This window comes from Lynx canadensis, chromosome D4, assembly GCF_007474595.2.
Source record: "Lynx canadensis isolate LIC74 chromosome D4, mLynCan4.pri.v2, whole genome shotgun sequence".
In the NCBI taxonomy this organism is placed as follows: domain Eukaryota; kingdom Metazoa; phylum Chordata; class Mammalia; order Carnivora; family Felidae; genus Lynx; species Lynx canadensis.
In genome coordinates, this window is record NC_044315.2 from 11,126,554 (window position 1) to 11,150,816 (window position 24,263).

At 44.1% G+C, this 24,263-nt stretch overlaps 1 pseudogene; it reads left to right on the forward strand.

The window, feature by feature from the left end:
- Window positions 1–17,189: 17,189 nt before the first annotated feature.
- LOC115500029 lies at window positions 17,190–18,105 on the forward strand (annotated as a pseudogene).
- The last annotated feature ends 6,158 nt before the right edge of the window (window positions 18,106–24,263 follow it).

Consider the following 24,263-nt stretch of genomic DNA (forward strand, 5'->3'; position numbering starts at 1 on the left):
CGTGTCACCTGTCACTGGAGACTCGGTGATTCGCGCTTTGTCATCACCATCCTCGGTGACGGCACACAGCTTGGAGGGAGCCCGAGCCAGGATACCAACCCGGGTGCAGTGGGGAGCAGTGCGGAGCCTGCTTGGGATTCTCTCTCTCCCTCTCTCTCTGCCCCCTCCCCCCCCCCAATAAATAAATAAACTTGAAAAGCAAGAACTTCCCAGAAGCAGTCCTCCTGCCTCTGGGACACACCCTACATGGGTCCTTGGACTCCTACCCCAGGCTTTTAAGAAAAATCTATTTGATGAGCTAAGAAGTATTTGTTTTACCAAGGGGAGAGAGACTCTGTGAGGCTTCTAGAATTCCCAGCCTTGATGAGGAAAAGGACTTACAGTGTATGTATTATGTCGTTACAGGCCACCTCCCCATTTTCTTCCCCCAAGACTTTCCTCCCACACTTGGGCCCTCTCCTCCCTCTCCACCTCTTGACATGAGCTCATTCTTCAAGGGCCAGTTCAAATCCCATCACCTCGGCGTGATGTCCCGATCTCCCCTCTGGACCGCTGAAATGTTTATCTTTAGTTTAACACTTAGTTGATTTTTCTGTTTCTTATGGACTAACCTCCCTCAGAGAGATTGTGTACTTCCTTTGTCTATCCCGTAGGGTTCGATACTACGTTGAAAACCCAGGAGGCTCTAAATAGAGACGTGCTCTGTATAGATTCTCGTTGAGAAGTGGACGGGTCTCGGCATTTCTGAAACGCCCTCCTGGTAGTGAGAACTGAACTGTAAACTTGGCACAGAACTTTAAGGCTTGGTCCCCACCCCTCAAGGTACTTTCATCTCTGAAGAGAACAAAGCTCGCAGCCTTTCGTAACTGGGAGACAGTGTGGCAGAGAGGGCAGTAATGTGGGTTCTAGTTAATTCCCCCGGCTTCGCTTAACATTAAAACGGACATAATCGCAGTACCAACTTCACGGAGTCTTTGTTGGGTTTAAACGAGGTCACGCCAGTCAACCTCAGCGCAGAGCTTGGCATTGAGAGTTCAGAGTTCGTTACAGGTCGGTTCAGAAATGAGGAGAGCAGTTGTCCAAATGCAAGTACTCGAGAGGCTTACCTGGACGTATTCCACGTCCAGCCCAAGCTGCCGTCAAATTCTTTCAAGGCTTTTCACGCTAAGTGTGAGCCCACAGTAGGAACAGACACTCTGCCCGTGCCATTTCCATGCCCTGGGGTAGACAGAGAGGGAAATAGCGCTGAAGAATTGATAGGAAAGGAACTCGCTTCTGGGTCTGGGAAGTCACAGTGGAGGGGTGGCTTTCAAAGTCACGGCTATGTATTGTTTTGTTTTGGGTTTTTTTGCCCCTGAAATCGAGGGGTGGGTAAATTGGGGACACGGAAAGCAATAGGGTCCCAGGTGGCGAGCCTAGAGAAGTTGGTTGCTGTGTCCTCCGCGACGGGGCGAGGGCTGAGCTCACTGGGCTGCCGTGGGACTGTGTTTGCTTTTGTGCGGCAGAGGCCCTTAACGCGGGCAACGTTTCCTAAGACCACTTTGAGGACAACAAGCAGGCAGCTTCGGGATTACTGAGCTAGAGTCAGCTGGCCTCAGAGGCGTCGTGGGGAACAGCTGTGCGGCTCTGGGAGCAGTTGTGTCCTTCCCTGGCGCAGAGGAGGGAGGAAATCAGCTCTCCGGGCAATGCCTTTGGTCCGCGTGAATGTGCTCTACAAGGCGGGGTCCGCGGTCCCTTGAACAGGTATTGACTTGGTTTCTGGCGGTCGCCGGCCTTGTTGGAAGCACCGACGACCATAAAACGGAGCTTCCCACTGGCCGCCCTTAGCAGGCACTTAGCAGTGGGTGGGGGTGGGGTGGGAGGTACCACAAATGGTTAAAAGGGGGTTCTGGTTCAAAAGCTCCTGTTCCAAATGTAACCCGTGTGTTTGGTGAACTTCTGGGGGGGCGGGGGTGGACACCTGCCTAGGGGGGGTCTCAGGTTGATCCTATTAATATGCATCCCTCCAGCTGGGGGAAGTTACAGTGCTAGGTTGCACTTGGTTGACCCATGGTTTTGGATGCGAGCTTGCTCCTCGCCTGAATGAAGATAAAAGAGAACCGCCCACAAGTACAGATTCAGCAGAAGCACGTGTTGAAATACACAGAGGAAGCTTTGCAGGCTCAGCAAGGATTAGCTGCACCTTTCAGGAAGGCGATAAGGAAGACGCCCCAACGACAACAACAGCTACGCCGAGAGCATTTCCGGCTGGCGGCCGCCGTGCCCTGCGCTCGAGAGGATTCCTGCAGTACCTCAGTTCTCGCCCTCGCGATGCAGGAAGCTAGTAGGATCTTCCTCCAGGTTGAGGTGCCCCAGGCACTGAGAGGTCAGGTGCATGCCCAGAGTTATCCCAGACGGAAATTCAGTGGCAGGACTTGGGTGCAGGTTGGCCTGACTTCGGAGTCTCCGCCCCTTCCCCCAGGCTGTCCCCATTAGCCGCTGACACAGGCTTCGCTGACACCTGTAAGGACGGCCCAGTTGCTGGCCAGCGCACAAAATCCCCAGAAAGCGGGGCGGGGCACAGAAAGAAATACAAAACCAAGTGTGCCTGCAAAATAGTTCTGGAAGTTCTGAAAAAAAAAAAAAAAAGTACCATTTGTGTGATCACTCATTGGATGAGATAAGGGGCATCTCCCAAAGAAAAGAGTCATCCTTGCTGGGGTGGAGACGGTCTCTGCTTCCTGTCCAGAGCCCTTCGTTCAAAAGCCTGCACCTCGTAGACAGGAGGGGCTGGGTGTCATAGGACAAATCAGGTCTGGAGGCTGAAGGTCCCCAGTGAGAGTCCCAGCCCTACACCAGACGAGCTCAATGCCCTGGGCGAGTCACCTCACCTTTTAGGGACTCAATTTCCTGGACTGTAGAAAAGGAACAATACAAAACGCAAGTATAACGTATCCCCTGGCCTACTTCACAAGGTCCCGTGGAGATCAAACTAATTATATGAACCTGCTGTAAAACACTCGCAGAAACGTCTTCATTGAGCTTCATTCCTTGGAAATACTGCCGGACAGCAGGGAGGGGACCTCACTGAGGACTGAGAGCTTGGGGATGACCTCGAAGAAGAAGAGGACAGCTACACGGTCTTCTGGGTTCTGGAAGCCTTAAACAGGTCCGTTCTCATTTTTAGGGCAGATCATAATCACGTTTGAAAGCCGGAAGAGTGAAGGATGGGATCCAAGGTTCTGTCCAGCTCTGTTTCAGTGAAAGTCGCCTTGCCAGCTTCCGTCCCTGTAAGCCCCCTGGCTTCCTCCTCCACGGGACTCTGCGCACCTAGGGAATGACGTTTCCCGGGGGCAGGGAAGCATAATGGTCAGGCCCCAGGGTCTGGATTGGGAGTTCTTACTACCACCGATTTCTTCACCGCTCTAAACCCGTTTCCTGAGCAGAAAGAAAAGGAAGATGATAGTAATACCTACCTTAGAAAGTCATTGGAAGTATCTGGGGTGCCTGGGTGGCTCAGGAGGTCAAGCGTCTGAGTCTTGGTTTAAGCTCAGGTCATGATCTCACGGTCAGGGGACCGAGCCCCGTGTCGGGCTCTGTGCTAACATCCCGAAGCCTGTTTGGGATTCTCTCTCTCCTCCCCTGCTCATATTTGCTCACTCTCTCTCTCTTTCGCTCTCTCTCTCTCTCTCTCTCAAAATAAATAAGTAAACTTTAAGAAAGCAAATATTTAAATAAGATAATTCTTGGGATGGAGACCATATCTGCTTCCTATCCGGAGTCCTTTGGTCCAAAGCCTGCATCTCACAGGCACCGGGGGAACGTCTCAGGGTGCTGAGCCCAGTAGCTGGGAAATAATCAGTGGCTATTATTATTATTATTATTATTATTACCTTTACAGTTACGACTACGTGTCATTGCTGGTCTACACCCTCACTCCCGATACACTTGTTTAGTGTCTTAGAAAGTTTAGTGTCTTAGAAAGAGATTTTAAGGCCTTGGTAAAGGTTAGTGAAATCAATGAACCAAAAGTCGCTAAAATGTTCTAAGGCGAGGGGCGCCTGGGTGGCTCAGTGTGTTAAGCGTCAGACTTCAGCTCAGGTCATGATCTCGCGGTTTGTGAGTTCGAGCCCCGCCTCACCTGCTTCAGATTCTGTGTCTCCCTCTCTCTGCCCATCCCCTGCTTGTGTTCTCTCTCTGTCTCAAAGAATAATTAATTTTTTTTTAAAGTTCTCTCTCTCTCAAAGAATGAATATATTTTTTTTTCATTTTTTTTTTCAACGTTTATTTATTTTTGGGACAGAGAGAGACAGAGCATGAACGGGGGAGGGGCAGAGAGAGAGGGAGACACAGAATCGGAAACAGGCTCCAGGCTCCGAGCCATCAGCCCAGAGCCCGACGCGGGGCTCGAACTCACGGAGCGCGAGATCGTGACCTGGCTGAAGTCGGACGCTCAACCGACTGCGCCACCCAGGCGCCCCTGAATATATTTTTTAAAAAAGGTCTAAGGCAAGAAGTCAGAAGCATCACCTTCCCTGGATCCAGCTTTCCCCCCAATGATCCGAATTGAAAACATGAATTAAGGCAGAGAGAATCTGCCCTACAAGATTATGCATCAGTGACATTGAAGGAATTTTATAGTTTATTTTTATATTATATGTTTATACTTATATATATTTATATTTTGATTTATATTATATTTCAATTATATTTTATATTTATGTACCCTCTCAGTCCAGAGTATTGGAAAGAGCTTTTTTTTCTCTCTCTTTTTTTTCTTTCCATAACACACTCATTGTCATTTACTATCAATTGCCTTAAATTTCCAGGCTTGCTTAATCCCCAAATCAAGCCCCTGGCATCCCCCAACAGAAGGATATTGGGTGATTGCAAGTCTTCTGAAGTTTCCTGATTCAGCCTCCAAGGGCCATGAATTTAAGAAACTTCAACAAAAATGTCATTCTGTTTTCAGGATTTATAGATTTGGGGGAAATTTTTCTTTCTGGGTGGAGAGGAAGGAGGGAAGAAAGAAGGCTCAAAAGCATTTCTCAGATTTCCCGAAATAGTGATGGAGACTCCCCACCCTCGAGGCTTCCTTTTTCTCTAGAAAAACAATGCTCCTGGTGTTTCCCAAGAGAGCCCAGAGGCTAGCCCTAAGCAAACAGATGTCAATGATTCCACCCTCCATTTTTGCTGGGAGTCGCTGGAGCTTAAAGAAGAGGAAGTAAGTTACTTCATGCGCACATCCTGGTAACCTGTAGCCACAGGTCAAATTTCACGAGATCTGTTGACAATGACCAAAGACCATCGTCTTGGAAAAAGATGTGAGCAGCCATTTTGTCTCAAGGAAGCTCCTTGAGTCCAGTGCAAAGTAGTTGCGGATATGTCTTGGTTGAGTACGGCGTTTCCTCGAAATACGCAGACCTTTCTGGAAAAGATCACTGGGCAGAAGAGAGGAAGGTGCTTTGTGGTGAGGTAGAAACAGACATCGCCTTTCAGCCCCAGCAGGTATTAGCCCTCCGGCTGCACAGGAAAAGCCTGGAAATCCCAGAGCACCAGCTTGGAAGTCCCACACGCTACATATTTGCCTGAGCATTTTTATGCTCGTATCAACACTTGTCCTTCTGTTTGTGTAGATTAACTTTAAATAAACGTGTTCTCTTTTTGAGTGGCATTTCTTGTTTCATGTCTCTTGATTTTTTTCTCTCCCTTCTGTTTCGTAATCATTTCTATTCCTCCTGTGACACTTTGAGAGGAGAAAACCTTTAAATGAGGGATGATGTTGTGATCACCTTGAGGCCACAAACACAGGGGTTCACCCTAACTTGGAGCATGCCTGCCTCCCTGCTCAGACTGGTTCTGAGCTGATTTGTCAGAGAGCGTCTTCTCTGGTGAGGCTCGTAGCCCAGCATGGCAGTAAGAACCCCACGGTAGGCAGAGGACGCCTTGAATCTCGTCATTACCAGTTGAGTGTTCCATAATCTCACGCCAGCTACGTCACGCCATAAACCTCAGTTTCCCGGTCACTAAAGTTGGGACTAGAGTAGCTTCCGTGTCACAGGGATATTGTAAGGATTGCATGATTTGATAAAGGTTCAGGAGACCCTAACTCGAACTGCGATACCTTATTGAGGTCTTACTTACCTACACATCTGAGAGAGAAGACGAAAGGAAGTGCTTCAGATTTTATGACATCTTTACCACGACCCGCACTTTTCCTTGAAATTGTCAGTTTGAACCACGCCTTCTCTTCAACCTCCTTAGGGTTACCCTATGACGTCTGCTTTGGCTCCCTTTCTCTCCCATCGTCCTTAGGAAGAAACCTTGGATAGGTCAAGGATCCCCTCTCTCCTTCCAACTAGGTCCTTCCCATCAGTATCGGAACCCCTCTTGGTGCCTCTATGTTAGAAAATAACCTTCCTGGACCACGTCCCCCGCCACCACCACCCCCCCCCCCGCTACTACTCCACTCTCTCTTCAGCCTTTAACCAATTGTGTATTCATTGCTGCCATTTTTCATGTGTGATCCACACCGTAGAACATCATAATCCGGTTTCCAGCCCAAATATTCCTCCAAGAGTCTTGAGGCCCCTGGTGCTCTCCGTGTGGTTAAATCCAAAAGCCATTTTCAGTCTTCACCTCGTTGACCCCTCGTCGGCACTGGGTATGGTCCTTCTTGTTGGTCTTTCTTGGCCCTGAGACATTGCATCTTGGCTCCCCTTCTACCTCTCTGGATGCTTCTATTTTGTCTCTGTTTCTGGCTCCTCCTCCTCCCCCTTTCATTAAGTGTCAAATTTCCTCAAGATTTGGGCCTAGACCCTCTTGTCACTTTGTGCCCCGTCTCCAGGAAATTGTTACCGATTGTGATTTCACTTATCTCCACGTCAGTGGAAAGCGACTTCTATCTGCAGCAGAGTGCTTCTGCGTCATCCAGTCCTACAGGCTTAGCCACCTGTTACGTCTCCACTTGGAAGCCATTCTTCGTCACCGTGCCCAAGACCAAGTTCACGATCTTTCCCAGCAAATCTTTTCCCCTTCCTTTGTACGCTAGCTCAGCGAAAGGCACTGCAATCCATCCTGTGGGTATCATTCTTTAGGTCTTCCTCTCCCTCACTCCGCATTGTTAATTTATCACCAAGACCTACTATACCGTCCGCTTCAGAAATAACCTCTCAAAATAATCCCGACTCCTACGCTGCCCTCATGTTCTGTTTTCCCAGCCCGGTTCCTTTCGCCACCACAGCCGATCATGTTTTGTTCTTCCAGAAACATTGTCAATGACTTCCTATTGATCACAAGAAAGTAGCCAAGATCCTTATATGGTATGGCAGAGACTACTTTTCTAGCATATCCATTTTCCCCCTCTTCACAAAGACGTGATATTATTGGGATGGCATCCGATCTCTCTCTCACCCACACACATACACAAGACATTTCTAACCTCCTAGACAGAGAGGAATAACCTATAAGATGTAAGCAGAAGCTGCCAGATGGAAAGGCTAGGAAAGCCCTTGTGAAGCACTGCTGATTCTTCGTGCCTAAAATGTGGGTATGATGACTAGAGCTCCAGCAACCATCTTGAGACACAGAGGATAGATGTTAGAATTAGAAATGGTAAGGCAGAAAGATGAAGAAAGCCTGTGTCCTGGTGACTTTGTGGAACCACCGTGTAAGACTTGACTGTCTACTTCTGGGTTTCTACATGCGTGAACAAAATCCTTGGAGTTTTAAACACTATCATTGGATTTCTGGCTCTAGCAGCTGAGCTCAGTCTCTGGTTGATACACACGGGATTTTCAAGGCTCTCTGGGGGCTGGTCTCTTCTCTGCCCCACCAGCTCTCTTTGCCCCACTCCTGCCCTTACGTTCTTCAGTATACACCAGCCTGAATTCTGTTGTTCACATACGTCACACGGGCTTTCCTGACCAAGGCCTTTCCATAGTCTTCTCTCTGTCCATAGGACTCTCCTTCCTGACCCTTTATCATCCAGCCTGACCTAATTGAACTCTACTCATGCTTCAGATCCCAGTTGAAGCAGAACGTGCCTAGAGGAATCCTCCCTAAGAATCCCTCTTTTCCTCTTCACTCCCTCCCTCCACCAGTCTAGAATAGGTTTCTTATTACGTGGTGTCGCAGAACTCTATTCTTTCGTTTCAGAATACCGTTCTTAGGTTTAGTAATTAGTCATTCATTTATGCAATTATTTGCTAACTCTCTGTCTCCTCTATTAGCCTTGAACTTCATGAAAGCAAGGGCCACGGCTGTTTTCGTTCGACATTTTATTCCCAACATCTGGCCCAGTCCTTGGCACGTGTGTGCATATGTGTGTGCCTGTGTGTGTCTGTGCGTGTATTTGGCACCTAATAAATACTGTCAAGTGAATAAATAATGAACTCCTCTAGTCCCCTTTTCATAATCTGTATCAAGACCCCTCATTCTCCTTTGCCTTAATCACTTTCTTGCCAAGACTTCCAACTACCTTGCAGTAACATTTTCATAGTGTTTCATGGCTTCAAAACACCTTCATACAAATCAGCTCATTTTCAGTCTCTCCAACAGCTCTGTAAGATACTTACCCAGGAGCAGAGCTTTTCCCAAACAAGACTTTGAACATAAAATCAGTTATTAGTAAACTGCTTGTTTGTTTTTTAAGAAAGAGAGTACGTGCGCACACACACAAGCGGGGGAGAGGCAGAGGGAGAGACAGACAGGGAGGGAGAGTATCTTAAGCAGGCTCCAGGCTGAGCACAGAGCCCGACTTGGGGCTCGATCCCATGATCCTGGGATCATGACCCGAGCTGAAATCAAGAGTCATTCGCTCAACTGACTTAGCCACCCAGGCGCCTCATTACTAATCTGTTGAAGTGGTCACCCAACATTTGTGACCACGTTCCCTCTCCTTTAAATCTTAAGCCCCAGCCGTAAGCTGCGATTCTGAGAATTTGTCAGCAGGTCTGTAACCATCTATATATATATTCCAGCTGGAAAAAGATCAGCTAAGGAATAAACTCTTAACGTCTCTCCGCCCATCCCAGTGGGGCTTTCTTTCTCCCCTTCACCTCCCTTGACCTCAGGCCCCAGGTGATGCTGCTGCTTCAGGCATGCTTTGAGAACCACCTTTCCAGGGGCTCCTCAAGGAACGAGAATGTATTTCTGTAAAGGAATCTGGCAGGGGAGGATTTGCTGCTCTGCATTTCACAGCAGCCTGCCGAGCGGGTCAACCTAGGCACAATTTCTAGCTCCCCAAGGACAAAACCGTAGAGTCGTGACAAGCCTGAGGACCACAGAGCCACTGCAGATCCCCCTGTGGGGAATGAGGGGCGCACACCATCATCCTGCACGGGGAAAGCCCTGGTCGGTGGGAGGCTTGCCCAGCCTCCTGAGCCTCCCCCTCTCCCAGGACTGTGGGTCTCAAGAGACCGCAACAGTACCCCTGTGTGCCGCTGGGTTAGCCTGCGTTTCAGCTTCTGTTTCACAGCTCCCCCAGCCCAGGCCGTGTGACCCTAGCCATCCACCAGAGCCCGAAACCCTTGGCAGTCTTACTCTCCTTGGCAATCTCGCTCTCCGTGTATCTCACGGAGCATCCCACCAAGATGCTCACCTTGCTTCCCACTTTCATCCTCCGTTTCCCCTCCTCACATAGCCTGGGGAGATTGGTTTGTTCCTAAAGTATGGTTGTGTCTACTTCCATGATTGATTTTGAAAACCTATTTTGGATGAAGGGCCCAGGACCAACATAAAGTCTCGGGAGGCTTCACTATTTCTTTCACCCATCCGACAAATCTGTATTAAGTTCCAGGCCACGGGATACACCGGGATAGACGACAGACATGCCAAGAGAGAAGCGTATCTTCAGTGCCCTTAGGAACCTCTCCAGAGCAACCATTTCTTTACCTGGAAAATGAAGGTAATAATGATCATAATAACCTTATCTTCTGCGGTTGTTAGTGGTTAAATTAGATAACATATATGTTTTTAGCGGGGTGCTAAGCACACCCTAAACACTTGGCACAACCTGGTTGTTATTAAACCAGATAGAAAGATAACAATACCGGTGTTTCAGTTGATAGGCAAAAGTATATCATGCTTTATCAAGGTTCAAATAAAAAAGTGTTTGAAGAGGAAAGTGTAAAACTTTGTCACGTCTCCCATCGCCAACAGTACCGTTCTTTGTTTTAAAGTTTATGGACTTATTTTGAGAGAGAGCATGCACACAAGCGAGGGAGGGGCAGAGAGAGAGAGAGAGAGAGAGAGAGAGAGAGAGAGAATCCCAAGCAGGCTCTGTGCTGTCAGCGCGGAACCGACCCAGGGCTCGACCCCACGAACCATGAGATCACCAACATTACCACTGCAATATTTAGTCATGTTATTATTTAGTCACTCTTGATTCATGTTATTACCTTAGGCCTTGCTCAAGGTAGATTGTATATCACCTGTAAACCAGTATAAGTTGTGTCTTTACTCATTACCATCTGGTGCATGTACCGTTATTACCATCAAGTAATAACCAGTAACACTTTGATGTCCTTACCGTGTGCCGGGCATTGCTCCTAAAAGCTTTGCAAGTAAGACCTCCTTTAAGCCTCGAGACTACATTAGGAGATAGATGCTCGTTTTCACTGGATGGGGAAACTGATACCCAGAGAGTTGAGGTGACACAGACAACTTCACGTGGCCCTTCCAGTACACACGGAAAATTCTTTCCATTTACGTGGATACGTGTGTGTCAGAGGAAAAGGTATCAAGCACATAAGCGTTCCGGATCGCACGATGAAGAGAATTCTGCTTCTACCTGCTACGTTTCTTTTCCTCCTCCCCCCACCACGGCAGGTCTCAGCTGGCCAGGCGGTCCACTGTGTTAGACTTCTGTGCCACTAAATGATTAAGATGGCTGGAGGGAGAAAAGGACCGAGGAACTTGGGTTGGGTGTGAGAATAGTCTGAGGAAAGGAGCGTGGGCATTGCCGCAGTGTGTGTCGAAAGTGGGTGCAAGATAAAAGAGGAATTTTGAGAGCTCTGCATTCTAATGTGTTCTCGAAAGGCAAGTAAATATCTTGAGTTATTTTTGAATGGTTTTTTTGGATGCCAGTCTGGGCTCCTCTGATGGAGAGAAGGCTTTGAAACTAGATGACATAGATGAACAACTTGTAAACACGATGAGCGTATATTTGAAACATTAAAACTACCACAGTTCTCCTGATTTTACGTGACCGTTCGCGATATCATACTGTTGGCGACAACAGACTTTGTTCTAGGATACAGTCTCTTACATTTGCCAGGGGTCAGAACACATAGAAATTACAGTGCCCTTTGCAGAATGCCATGAAATATTGATAGGTCTAATTTCCTTGTAGAATAGATCACTTGAGCAAAGTTATCAGTTGAGCCAAAAACTGATTATGGGATATGAGAGCTAGAAAGTACCTCAGCGAGATGGAAACACTCAGGATCATAGAAAAGTTTACTTCCAGCAATAAAGACTTCATTACATAAACTCTGCACGGGTCTTTACATCTTAACTGATACGAGCATTTACAGTATCTTTAACAAATTAAGTGTATGGGTTTTCGGCTACGATAGGTTTCCTACTAATTCATCCATTTTTAAGTAATAGCCAAAACGTCATTCTGGGTATACACATATTAGAAATACACTGTGGAGAAATTTTTTTTTCATTGAGAAAATGGTCATTCATTGCCTAAGAGTCTTCTGCAGATTGCGTGTCCCTTATTTTCTATTGGTGGTAGGACCTTTTAGCTCGGGTCACTGAGAACTGTGTCTTGTGGGAATAAAACACAAGAATCTGGGAACAAAGGTGGTTTGGGTGCAAAGATGCTTACGAAGAGGTCAGTTTGAGTCCTGCGCCTGTTGAAGTCAGGCACTGACGTGCCGTTAACCACATAAATGTTTGGAGTGTGTGCATCTGATTGTGAAATGTATTTAAGAACCCACATTTTCACTCAAGACTTCCTGTAATTCTTTGCTCCACAGGAATCATGATGTCTAATGACGTTAGCAACCATCAGTCAGAATGTCTGACCCACATGACATACCAATTTTTTTCAGTCAGAGGCTAGGTGTTTTGATTAAGTTGTGAATTTAGATGTTTACACTGATACGGATTCAGGTGATGTTTTGGGAAAAGTAGAATTAGACAGTGGATTTCCATATCTGGCATTATGCCAAACTACATAGCCAGAAAACCCTTCTAATACAGAACACATAGGATTTTAGATAAACTATAAAAACATTCTCTTAATTGACTAGTACCTGCAAAAAAAAAAAAAAAAAAAAAAAAAAAAAAAAAAATATATATATATATATATATATATATATATATATATAAAATAAGGAAATAAAACAACCAAGGAAATTTTCAGTAGCCAAAAATAAACAAGGAATTGACAACCAGAGGGATCAGCAAATAGATCTGACACTATGCGAACTTGAGAAAGAAGGGTCTCCATTACTTAGGTAGGGTCTTATATTTTAATAGCTTTGGGTCCCTACAAAGTGGGGAGTTGAAAATGAAATTTCTACGTAAAGCCATGACCCCCGGAAGAGTTACAACTTTGCCCAATGGCACAGGGAACTTCTTCGTTTCAATCTAAAAACTGGTGGGGGGAAATGTCTGCCTTAAGAATTTATTATCACGTGAATGTCCTGACATGGGTTAGGCATGGGTTCGGATCTCAAATTAATATGACCCACATCGCCTAGGAAGCCACAGTTGAAAAATAAAAACCAAAGTGGTTTTTGGTGGGTCATACCTGTAAAAGTATGCGCAAACCTTCTCTGGAGGGGATACACAGGGTTTCAGATAATGGAATTGTCTATTAGTACCTATAAGTTTTTAAATAATTAAAACTTAAAAACATATGGAAAAGAACAGCTATGAAAAGTGAATAAGCTGACTTGAAAAACTGGCAAAGAAGAATTTCTAACAATGTAAACGTAGTTAATAAAATTTTAAAAAGGGAATAATACAAGCTAAATGCAGATGAAAAGAATATGAATAAACTGGAATACAGGACAGAAGAAATTACTTAGAAAGTAGCACAGAGAAAGAGATTAAAAGTATTAAAGTTATGGGGCGCCTGGGTGGCGCAGTCGGTTAAGCGTCCGACTTCAGCCAGGTCACGATCTCACGGTCCGGGAGTTCGAGCCCCGCGTCAGGCTCTGGGCTGATGGCTCGGAGCCTGGAGCCTGTTTCCAATTCTGTGTCTCCCTCTCTCTCTGCCCCTCCCCCGTTCATGCTCTGTCTCTCTCTGTCCCAAAAATAAATAAACGTTGAAAAAAAAAATTAAAAAAAAAAAAAAAGTATTAAAGTTAGGATAAGAAGAAACATTTAAAGAATGAGAAGTTCTGGGGCACTGGATGGCTCAGTCCGTTAAGGGTCTTGATTTCGGCTCAGGTCATGGTCTCACGGTTTGTGAGTTCGAGCCTCGCGTCAGCCTCCATGCTGAGGTGGAGGCTGCTTGGGATTCTCTCTCACTGCCCCTCCCCTGCTCTGTCTCTCTGACTCTCTCAAAAATAAATAAATAAACATTACAAAAAAAAAAAAAAAAGAGAGACCTAGGAAATCCAGGACAAGGTAGTGAGAATTACATGTACTTATTAGATAGAAGAACATACAATGACCAGCGAAAGTTATTCTTCTGTTCAGGAAGAGCAATGAAAAGAGCCACTCTCTATGCTAGTTGGGAATGTGGTTACTGGGGAGAAATCCTTATTTAGAACAACTCTCTTAAACTTATCAAAATACACTTTAACTGGGTTTTATTAAAATGGTGCTTTTAAAAAATGATAGTCCATGGTAAGGAAGTGAACCACTTGGCGTTCAACTTGACATCCTTTCAAATCGCGAACAGGACAGCTATGAAGGCATAGTAAGATAATTCAGATAATTAGCCTCTGAAGCTAAACGAATCTTTTACCAAAGGAAAAAAGGAATACAAGTTATGTTTTCAAACAGGGCGCAAGGTTTTTTTTACCTTAGATCTATTTGATTTTTAACATTGTATAAAATGCTAACTTTAAGAAACTAGAATGACTTAAAATATTACGTTAGGGACATCATGATGGGGAAAATACCATTTAAAAAGTATTCAAGTAAAGGGGGTGCCTGGATGGCTCAGCCAGTTGGGCACCCAGCTTTGGCTCAGGTCATGATCTCACAGTTCTTTGGTTCAAGTCCCACGTCGGGCTCTGTGCTGACAGCTCAGAGCCTGGAGCCTGCTTCAGATTCTGTGTCTCCCTCTCTCTCTGCCCCTCCCCCGCTCACTCACGCACTCTCTCTCTCTCTCTCTCAAAAATGAGTAAACATTTAAAAATTAATAAAAAATATTAAAACAATAAAAGTATTCAAGCAGGGGCACCTGGCTGGCTTAGTTGGTGGAGTCCGCAACTCTTGATCTGATGGTCATGAGTTCAAGTCCCATGTTGGGCCAAGAGCTTACTTAAAAAAAATATTTTTTTAATAATAAAATAAAATGTATTCAAGTAAGCACATGCTTATTGTAGAAATTATGGGCCTGAAGTAGGAGGATTCAGAGTTGGAAAAATATTGTTATTGTCTCTTTAAATTATTTTGGGTTGATACATTAATGGCCAGATGTTAAGATTATTTTCTTGATTTTTCGTTAAGTGTTCCTTTCTTAAGAGATTTTTCCTTTTGGAACTGAACTGTTTTTTTTTACAGTTACCAAAAACACATCCTTGCAATGTGCTATTGTTCATAAGTAAAATTTAAGAATAATTTTTAAAGAACAGATTTATATTCATGGATCAAAAAGAAAATTATAAAGGAAATCAGAATTATTTGAAATTAAACAGTCCTCATTTGCAAATATCTTCTCCCAATCTAAAAGTTACCTTTTAGTTTTGTTGATTGTTCCCTTTGCAGTGCAGAAGCTTTTTTTTTTCTTTTTTTTTTTCTTTTTTTGTTTTCTTTTTTTTTCTGGAAGCTTTTTATCTTGAGGGCGTCCTCATCATTTTTGCTTTTGTTTCTCTTGCCTCCAAAGACGTATCTAGTAAGAAGTTGCCTCGGCCAATGTTACCGCTTTGTTCTCTCCTAGGAGTTTGATGGTTTTCTGTCTCACATTTACATCTCTCATCCATTTTGAACTTATTTTTCTATAGGCAGTAAAAAAAGGGTCCACTTTCATTCTTTTGCATGGTGTCGTCCAGTTTTCCCAACACCATTTGCTAAAGAGACTGTCTTTTTTCCATGGGATACTCTCTCCTGTTTTCTTGAAAATTAGCTGACCATATAGTTGTGGGTTCATTTCTGTGTTTTCTATTCTGTTCCATTAATCTATGTGTCTGGTTTTTTTGTGCCAGTACCATACCGTTTTGATCATTACAGCTTTGTAATGTAACTTGAAGTCTGGAATTGTGATACCTCCAGCTTTACTTTTCTCTTTCAGGATTGCTTTGGCTATTTGAGGTCTTTTGTGGTTCCATACAAATTTTAGGATTGTTTGTTCTAGCCCTGTGAAAAATGTTGTTGGTATTTTGATAGGGGTTGCATTACATGCGTAGATTGCTTTGGGTAGTATAGACATTTTAACAATATTTGTCCTCCAATCCATGAGCATGAAATGTTTTTCCATTTCTTTGGGACTCTTAATGTTGAGAACAAGCTGAGGGTTGCTGGAGTGGAGGTGAGCGATGGGGGTGTGTTAAATGGATGATGGTTATTAAGGAGGGCACTCGTGGTGAGCCCTGGGCATTGTATGTAACTGATGAATCACTTAATTCAACACCTAAAACTAATAATACACTTTTGTTAAGTAACTGGAATTTAAATAAAAATGTGAAACTAAAAAAAAATTGAATTAAATTAAATTAAATTAAATTAAATTAAATTAAAACAAAACAAAACTCTGGGGGGCCATACTACATGCAGCTGAAAGGAACATGAAGTAATCCAAAGAAAGAGGGACCATATAATACAAAAGGAACACAAATTAATGAAATTGAAAACACATGTTGGTGTTTGACCACATGTTGTATAAATGACTGTGGTGTTCTCTTTGTAACCCTGAATCCCCTGAGAGGTGAAGAAAAAGTCACAAATATGAAATTATCTCCTTTATTAATGATAAACTACTTACAGGGTATGACTTGCAGCAAGGGCCAAATGTGTCCCCCAGTACTCTCCGCCCAGCCTCCATTTGTAGAACTTGGAACTCCACACTAGAAAGAGCCAGATGCACTATTAGGGTTGTTATCTTACACTGGTTTGGAGAGTAGAAAGAGATCCAGTTTCTGGTGTTTAGGATATTTGATGGTTTACAATCACTCAATCAAGAAATGAGTCCCAATAATGGATACTCAACATCACCTCCATGCAGAGGAGTAAGGAATATGAGAGAACATCAGGATTATTTAGGGAAATCTAATCACATGTAAACCATAAGTATTTCCTTCTAGTAAATACAATAGAGAGGATCAACCACATCAAACATTTTAAGTTTAATAAAGTAGACACATTTTGGACAAAGTTGAAAAAATAAAAAGGATATAGAGCCCTAATATATATATATGTGTGTGTGTGTGTGTGTGTGTGTGTATATATATATATATATATAATGCTTTATTATATATATGCTTTATATTATACATATATATGCATTATATTATACATATATATATATGTTCCATCTTAATACATATATATATATTAAGTGCCATATATATATATATATATGCTTATATGCTTAATATATATATGTATTAACATGGAACAGGTCATATATATATATATATATATATATATGCTTTATATGATACATATATATATGTTCCATCTTAATACATATATATATTAAGTGCCATATATATATATATATATACACGCTCATATGCTTAATATATATGTGTATTAACATGGAACAGGTCATATATATATATGATACATATATATATATTAAGTGCCATATATATATATATATATATATGCTCATATGCTTAATATATATGTGTATTAACATGGAACAGGTCATATATATATATGCTTTATAATGACCTGTTCCATGTTAATACGTATATATATTAAGCATATAAGCATATATATATATGGCACTTAATATATATAGATATATGTATTAAGATGGAACAGGGAATATAAACTAAGATAAAACAGATATTAAAATAATAAAGGACTTTTCTGTCCTTGGACACCGGTGAGTAAGCATGGTTAAAGTCTCCCCTCCCACCGCCATCATGTCTAAGTCAGAGTCTCCCAAAGAGCTTGAACAGCCGCGGAAGCTTTTCATCGGAGGTTTGAGCTTTGAAACAACCGATGAGAGTCTGAGGGGCCACCGTGAGCAGAGGGGAATGCTCACGGACTGTGTGGTAATGAGAGGTCTAAACACCAAGGACGCCAGAGGCTTTGGGCTTGTGACGTTTGCCACCGTGGAGGGGGTGGATGCAGCCGTGAATGCAGGGCCACACAAGGTGGATGGAAGCGTTGTGGAACCAAAGAGGGCTGTCTCAGAGAAGATTCTCGAAGACCTGGTGCCCACTTAACTGTGAAAAAGATTTGTGTCGGTGGCCTTAAAGAAGACACTGAAGAATATCATCTAAGAGATTACTTTGAACAGTATGGGAAGATGGAAGTGACTGAAATCATGACGGACCGAGGCAGTGGCCAAAAGAGAGGCTTTGCTTTGTAACATTTGATGACCATGACTCCGTAGACAAGATTGTCATTCAGAAATACCATGCTCTCAGTGGCCACAACTGTGAAGCTAGGAGAGCTCTATCTAAGCAAGAGACGACAGGTGCATCATCCAACCAAGAAGGGCGAAGTGGTTCTGGAAACTCCGCTGGTGGTCGTGGAAGTGGTTTTGGTGCGAATGAGAACTTTGGTCACGGAGGAAACTTCAGTGGGCGAGGTGGCTCTGGTGGCCGTCGAGGTGGTGGTCGAAATGGTGGCAGTGGGGACGGCTATCCTGGATTTGGTAACGATGGAGACAATTTTGCAGGCGGTGGACGCTATAATGATTTTGGCAATTACAACAATCAATCTTCAAATATTGGACCCATGAAAGGAGGAAAGTTTGGAGACAGAAGCTCTGGCCCCTGTGGCGGTCGAGGCCAGTACTTTGCCAAACCATGAAGCCAAGGTGGCTAATGGTGTTTCCAGCAGTATCAGTAGCTATGGCAGTGGCATTGGCAATGGCAGTTTACTGCTGGGAAACAAAGCTTAGCAGGAGAGGAGGGCCAGTGACGTGACGGGGAAGCTAGAGGTTACAACAGATTCGTGAAGTCAGCCGAGCACAGTGGTGGCAGGGCCCAGCTGCTACAAAGAAGACATGTTTTAGACAATGCTCATGTGTATGCACAAACAACTCGAGGGCTGCATCTGTGACTAATCGTATAACAGGTGACTTTAGTTTCTGTTCCGTGGAAAGTGTAAAGCATTCCAACAAAGGGTTTTAACGTGGATTTTTTTTTTTTGCACCCATGCTGTTGATGGCTAAATGTGATAGTCTAATCGTGATGCTGAATAAATGTGTCTTTAAAAAAAATCATGATGATAAAGGAATCATGTGAACTTTAAACAAACAAATTTAAAAGTTTAGAAAAAAATGGATAATTTCCCGGGAAAATACAATTTTGTATGGCTGACTCAGAAAGAAATAGCAACCCAAATGGACTTAGAATCATTGGAGAAATTCACTCTATATTAAAAATCTACCCAACACTCCCCCATCTCCCACCAAAAAGAAAGAAAGAAAGAAAGAAAGAAAGAAAGAAAGAAAGAAAGAAAGAAAAGAAAAGAAAAAAGAAAAGAAGAGAAAAAGAAAAGGAGGACAAGAGGGGCACCTGGGTGGCTCAGTCAGTTAAGCATCCGACTTTGGCTCAGGTCATGAGCTCATGGTTGTGAGTTCGAGCCCCACGTCAGGCTCTGTGCTGACAACTCAGAGCCTGGAGCCTGTTTCAAATTCTGTGTCTCCCTCTCTCGCTGCCCCAACCCCATTCATGCTCTGTCTCTGTCTCTCTGTCTCTCTGTCTCTCAAAAATAAACATTAAAAAAAAGAAAAGAAAAGGAGGAAAACGAAGAGTTGGAAGAGGAAGGAAGGAAGGAAGCAAGGAAGGGCAAAGAACCATCACCAAATCCAAAGAAATCAAAAATGGTTCCAGACAATTTGAACCACCCAGATTTTTCTCAAGGATGACTTAAATTTCTTCTCCGAGGAAGAGCAATTCTATTTTCCTTTAATTTCTTGAATTTTCTTTGGTAATGTTTACTTTCTTTTCATCAAATATTTAAAGGGAGGGGAACAGGTTATGAAAATATAGTTCCTTCATTAATAGAAAAGTGGCCAATGTGAGATAAATTTTGTATGTAACTCCATATTAAGGGGAATAGTCAATATTAATTTTAAAATTGTGTGTGGGTTGAGGGGAGCCACTCTGCACCTATTAGAATGGCCATTTGCAACAACATGGATGAACCTAGAGGACGTCAGACGCAGAAAGCCAAATACTGCAGAACTCACTTGTATGTGGAATCTGGAACTATCAGACTCAGAAACAAAGAATGGTGGTTACCAGATGCCAGGGGAAGGAGATTATGGAGAGATGTTGATTAAGGGGTAAAAGTCTCAGTTGTGTAAGATAAATTCTGGAAATCTAACGTACAGCAATGTGGCTACATAGTTAACAATATTGCATCGTATAATTGAAATTTGCTAAGGGGGTAGATCTCAAGTGTGCTCACCATGCACTTGAAAATTATAACTGTGTGAGGTGATAGATATGTTAATTAGCTTGATTGTGATAAATATCTTACAAAGTATAGAGTCATCAGATCATCGAGGTGTATACCTTAAATATATATGATTTTTAATTGTATTGAAAAGAAATTCAGTTATGGCGTCAGCTCTGTGGCAACACTTTTCATTGCTAGGGTAACATCCACCAGGGTGCGGTGTGTGCTCTAAATTACCAACCAGTATATGGCGATGTTTCTCTTGTGGCCAGGAATCAAGGGGCTAGAAATGGGAGTCACTCCTTTCTCTACTGTCCTCAGGGATCCATTAGTAAAATGGCTTTTGTTCCACAGCTTTGGGATCTACTGATTTAAAGGTAAATCCCAAAGGAGAAAGCTTCCACTAGGAAACACAGCAGTGGGTTTTTGACTGGAACCTCACATGCTCTACTGATCATTTTAGGCAACTCATGCCAAGGAACAAACTAGCAACGACAACAACCAGTCTCCATACTTGCTGACTGGGGTGATTGATAGATCCTGGCCATCAAGGAGAAGTGAGGTCAGGGAAGAGTATGGCTGGAAGATAGGAGATCTTTTAGGCTGCCTGTTAGCCTTCCTGTGTCCTGCAATAAATGTTAATGGAAAACTACAACAGCCAGTACAATCGGGATTGCTAATGGCCCAGACTGTTCTGGAACGAAGGCTTGTTTCACTCCATCGTGCAAGATTATGACTAGCTGCCCTGCTTGCTGAGGAAAAAGAAAATACAGACTATGGGGACGCCTGGGTGGCTCAGTCGGTTAAGCGTCCGACTTCAGCTCAAGTTATCATCTCACAGTTCGTGGGTTTGAGCCCCGCATCAGGGTCTGTACTGACAGCTCAGAGCCTGGAGCCTGCTTCGATTCTGTGTTTCCGTCTCTCTCTGCCTCTCCCCAGCTTGTGTGCTGTCTCTCAAAAATGAATACACCTTGAAAGAAATTTTTCAAAAAAAGAACATACAAACTATGGTAGCGAAAGAGAAAACGAATAAGTACCAGCTATGACTACATGACCAGTTGTAGAAATGAGGAAGATAGTATTTATTTATATTTTTTTAACATTCATTTATTTTTGAGAGAGAGACAGAGAGACAGAGCACAAGCAGCGGAGGGCAAAGAGAGAGGAGACACAGAACCGGAAGCAGGCTCCAGGCTCTGAGCTGTCAGCACAGAGCCCAATGTGGCGCTCGAACTCATGAACCATGAGAGTTCATGACCTGAGCTGAAGTCGGGTGCTTAACCGACTGAGCCACCCAGGCTCTCCTAGGAAGGTAGTATTATAACTGTCCCTTGCTTTGATATGAACATATTCATAATAAATATTATCCATTGTAATTTTTCGAATTCTCCTACTTTTTAACATAGGATTGTTAATAGCAGTGAACTTTATATCCCAGTGTTTAAATTCAGGGCCGAAGGTGACACATAACTCAGCTAGGAGAGGTTTGAACATCATCCAATGAGGGACAGCAGTGACACGTGAGTTTCTGTGTATACCTCTTTTGGGGAAAGGGTTTGCATCTTCCAGCTGTACGTGGGACAGCTGCATCATGTTATATAGAAGCATGATTTTACTGTTGTCTTTACTTGAAAATTAAATGTGGTTTAAAACAAGACAGAGACTTGTATAGGCATGCCAGGGGGGAGGAGTGCGTTGTGGCCGTTTGGATGGCACCACCTTGGTTAAACTTGGAGCTCCATTTCCCAGAATTCCATTGCGTGTACGGTTCCAGGTTGTAGTTGGCCAAAAAAGGAACCCGTGTGAAATTTAGGAGGCAGAAGTAGGGCAGCGGTCATTATTCTCCAATGGTCATTTTGTTGTCCACTATGGTGACAGATGGTTGTAGGGGTGTCCAACAGTTTCCGGCTGTAACTCACTCCCACCCTCGTCCATTGTATGCCCAGCTCCTCTTCGGAATTTCTGGCCCTGTTGACCAACAGCAGCCACTGACTCCCCTCCAGATGCTTGACTAGGATCCCCAGAGGTAGTAGCAGCTTCCCTCAGACCTTTCCACGAACTCCCCCTTTGCAGCTCCCTTCCGGTAGCTTGATGGGCGTGGCTTTTCAAAATGACCAATTGGTGACGTCATCTCTGACCCTCCAACTTTCTACAGCTCTTCCCACGCAGGAAAAAGTTATTATTTTTCCATAAGAAGTCCTTTATCCTGTAACACACAAAATGACTCGTCTCCCTACCTGAACTCCGAATGCTCCAGATGAAATCAGACACATCATGAGCAACTTCTTGGCCGTATCTATAAGAGAGACTTCCCCTTCTTTATCCATTCCTTCTTCCTACTGCCTGGAGTGCAGACGTGATGGCTGGAGCTCTAGCAGCAACTCTTGGACCATGAAGGAGCAGTCTCACTCTATGGACGGAGGAACAGCAAGAGAAGAAGCCAAGCTGGTGATTGTGGAGCCGCCATTTACACCCGCTTCCCTCTGGCTTTTTGACATGAAAGGAAATACATTGCCGTTTAGTCTGTTCTAAGTGCAGGTTTTCTATCACTCATACCCCAAACTAGTCTTCTCTGGAATACTGCCTGAAGATTTTTTCTTTTTATTTGCTGCATGATATTCCATCAGATTAATATACCTTATTATATTTAACCATTTCTCCTTGTGGATATAGGCTCCGAGGTTTACTCCAGCGTTCAGATACTGTAAATAACGCGGCCGCAAATATCTTTGGGAATATATCCTCCGCCCTTCCTGATTTATAAACCTCTCCCTCCACCCTTATGTGGAGGGAATTTTGCAGTCCCCATCTTTGTAGGGAGCGTCTGGAACACTATAGTGCTCCAAGTATGTGTGAGCAGGGATGGATAAGTGAATGAATGCTCCACGACGCTAGTCGTGGTGTTGCAATGCCCAGTCTGTCACAGGCCTTCCCCAGTACTCATCCTACTGACCAAGTTCTTACCTAGGATGCCACATCCTACAATCATCTCAAGCCCCCCCCCCAAAATAAATAAATAAACAGCACCAAGATGCAAGCTAATGTTCGTCTTAATATCAAATCCATGCCTTTTGTGCCTTCATCCATCCATCCATCCATTTCTTCCAGAAACATTTATGGAGCCTCCCTGTAATGCATCAGGTATAGTATCTGATGCTGGGGATGCAATAATGGGAAAGACCCAGTCCTTCATCTCAAACAGGTCACAGTCTAGTTGGGAGACCGTTGGGAAAGCAGTTACAATGCCGAGGGACAAATACTCTGATGGGATAAGATCTAGGTGTCATGGGTTAACGGAAGGCCCTTCAACACAGTCAGGGCAAGGGGGAGAGAGGATATAGAATTCTTCAAGGGGTGAGCTCCACAACGTGGGGAGGAAGGTGGAGAATATTCCCAGGAAAGGAGAACAAGGCCCTTTCATGGATCGTGTGTCCTTCGCCGATGGCCAGTACCTACTCTTAAGTTTCTTGAGCCTTGTCCCTCACTCCTAGTGACTCAGAGATACCTGGTGTGATGGTTCAGACTCCCAACCTCGCTTCCTACTGTGTTCTTTAACTATCTTATGTTCTTTATCGTCTTTACCCCTCCCCAAACTTGGACTTGAGTTTGTTTTCTTATTTGAGTCTGTGTTCGGTTTCCTGGGGCTGCTGTAACAATGAACCACAAATGGCGGTTTAAATAACAGAGATTTACCATCTCGCATTCAGGAGGCTGAAGGCTGGGATCAAGATGTCAGCAGTGTTGGTTTCTTCTGAGGGCTCTGAGGGAGGGTCTGTGCTCAAGTGTTCTTTGGCTTGGAGATGGCGTTCTCCCGGAGTCTTCACGTTGTCTTGCTTCTTTGTGTGTTTGTCTCTGGATCTAAATGTCTTCTCACTGTAAGGATACCATCGTATTGCATGGGGGCCTACCCTCATGACCTCATTAACTCAATTATCTGCAAAGCTTATTTCCAAATAAGGTCACATTCAGAAGTACTGTGGTTAGGACTTCAGTACCTTTTGGAGGGATACAATTCAACCCTCCACAGAACTCGAGATCTCACCTCCTATCTAAGGTGAGATAAGCTGCTCTCTCCCACCTGCTGCAAGGTGACGTTTAGGAAAACCACCACCAAAAAGTCCTGATGGTCCTGCTTGTGATTTTTTTCATCACTAATGTCCCCATGTTGTGGCTGGTGTGTCCTTTAATGAAATTGACCACTTCCTCTGTGGGCTGTAACTATAAGGCCGAGGAAATGGACGACAGAGAAACCGATCTGACCTGGCAGTGAGGCCATTGCCAGGTAGCTTTTTGCAGATCCCCACCGTGTACTTCATTCTCATAAGCCTTATGCAATTAAGCAGTGAGCCCCCCTGAGTCAGGCCCTGCTGCTCCCTATTGTCGAAACGAACATCTGGGGTAAATAACGATAGCTGGATCGCAGGCGCAGAGGAGGCTGCGTTCGGCCGTGTAGGCGGGGTGCAATGTCAGCATGAATGTCTGTTACAGGCTGCTGCGGGGAGGGCTCGCTTGAATAACTGCTCAAAAAGGGAGGCCTGAGAGCACAAGTGAGCCACCCA